Below are 2313 nucleotides of genomic sequence, written 5' to 3'. Positions count from 1 at the left end.
TGCACATAATACGCTGTGAGCGCGCGTTGTCTTACTGGTTTCATGTTCCTGCATGTTGTATAAATTGGATATTCTGCCTGGGGGTGGTGGGGGCAGTCTCTTCTCTCTCTGACACATTTCGCCACTCGCTAACTTTATCAATATATATGTATATATATATATATATATATATGTGCAAAGGATGATTACAGCGCCAATTTAATACAGAACCTTGTGAATAGTATTTATGGATCACCTCCGTATATGTAATAAATTTATATAAATATATACCAGTATTATAAATATGTGCAAAAAATGATAATCATAAAATTGTGTATAAAATATATGTACAATTTTTATTCAAAACAACAGAGACACTATCCCAATGCAAGGGGGATAGTATACATGAAATCCATAAATAAATACACAAATATAAAAATGTTTAGCTATAGAGAAATAAAAAAATATTTTTTTTTTAAATAAAAATAGGGATAAAATTGGCTTATCTGGTCATAAAAAGTGGAAAGTTTGTGAGAAGGTAGAGAGCAGGAGCACCCAACGCGTTTCGTCCGTGTCTTGGACTTCTTCAAGGGATATGGGAGCTCCTGTGGGGTATCTGGTATTTATAGCCCCTTCTTAAGGACAAACAGGTAATGATTGTAATTAACTATGACATCACTTCCGGTTTCCTGACTGCAATGTGTATTTACATCTAGAAGAAATCCCTCAGTTTACTAAGGTGCTGGTTTCTGTTTTAATTAAATGCCCATGCCTATAGGCATTATATGATTATGAACTCTTTGTAGTCAAAAAGAGTCCAAAATTAACAAACATGATCGAGGCCTCTCATAACATCACTTCCGCCCTTAGCTCAGCATAGCGTCACGTCATTTCCGCCCACTTCCGTGTGTAGCGCATCACCTCCGTCTTCTGTAAATAAATAATAAGTAAATATTGTTTCTTAATGGCATGCCCAGACAGGGCTTCCTACGACCTCGCTTCTGCCCTTCCTCCGATCCCGGCGTCACGTGACTTCCGGCCGCCTAGGTGGGTAGCGCGTCACCTCCGCCAAGTTCACTTCCCCCCTCAGTCATCAACCGTGGCCATCTTGGTGCTCTCAGTGATGAATACACCCGCAGCCATCTTTGTACTCACGTCTCTGTTTACATCCACGGCGATGGCTGATGATGCAGCTATCATCAAAGTGCCTGCAAACCAAAAATGGAGCGATCCCCTAATCTTGGGTAACAATGCAGCAGATGAAGCAGCAAAAATGGCAGCAGTATCTGGGATCTTTCAGAATCCAGATGCTGAAACTTTGCCCTCAGTTCAGGTGGCAGTAAGTAGAAAAGTCTTTGAAGAAGGACCAGTGTCACTTGACGAGGAACAGACAAAATACTCTTTTCTTATGACTTACAGAATTTCACCACAAGCTCCCTGGTCTCTCAGACAGGGTATACTGTGCCACTCACCAGGAGAAGGATTAGAACCACTCCCTGCAGTACCCTCACATCTTCAAGTGGAACTGACAGAGCTCAATCATCAGCTCCTTGAACACCCTGGCTGGGATAAACTTTTTTCTCTTTTAAAGAGCAAATTATACTGGTCAGTAATGTTCAAAACAGAAGAAAATGTCACCCAACAGTGTTTGGTGTGTGCCCAAATCAACCCTCGGGCACCAGCACTTAAGCTAGTGTTACAGGGGCCCTGGTCAACCTTACAAACAGGCTTCATAGGGCCACTACCAGCAGGCAGCCGAAATTGTCGCTATGCCTTGGTAGTAGTTGACATGTTCTCAAAGTGGGTAGAAGCCATTCCTACAACGAATAACTCAGCGGCCACTACAGCACGGGTTCTATGGGAACAGATTTTGTCACACTGGGGTATCCCTAGGATCATAGAATCTGATCGAGGAACCCATTTCACTGGCAAGGTCATGAAAGCCTTTTGTGAACTTCTGGACAAAAAGCAGCGCTTCCATGTTTCTTATCATCCCCAGTCAGCTGGGATTGTGGAACGAATTAATCGGACCATCAAGGCACTGTTGCAGGAGGGCTCTTCTTGGGTAACAGCCTTTCCCTCAATACTCATGGGTATTAGGGCTACGGAAGCATCCACCACAGGGATCACTCCGTTTGAGCTCATGACAGGTGCAAAAATGCCACATTATTTCCCTAATGAGCCACAATTGTCAAATCACATTAAAAATGCTGTCGCAAGAGATGTGTTCCTGCAACAGGTGCAAGATAGTCTCAAGGGACTTTTGCCTTATGCAGCTGCGTAAACCCTATCTACAGGGGGAGACACCTATGCCCCTTGTAGGTGATTTAGTAA

Source organism: Taudactylus pleione, unplaced genomic scaffold, assembly GCF_031769625.1.
Source record: "Taudactylus pleione unplaced genomic scaffold, aTauple2 ptg001096l, whole genome shotgun sequence".
Taxonomy (NCBI): Eukaryota; Metazoa; Chordata; class Amphibia; order Anura; family Myobatrachidae; genus Taudactylus; species Taudactylus pleione.
The sequence above is the reverse complement of the archived record's forward strand: the minus strand, read 5'-3'. Positions refer to the sequence as shown.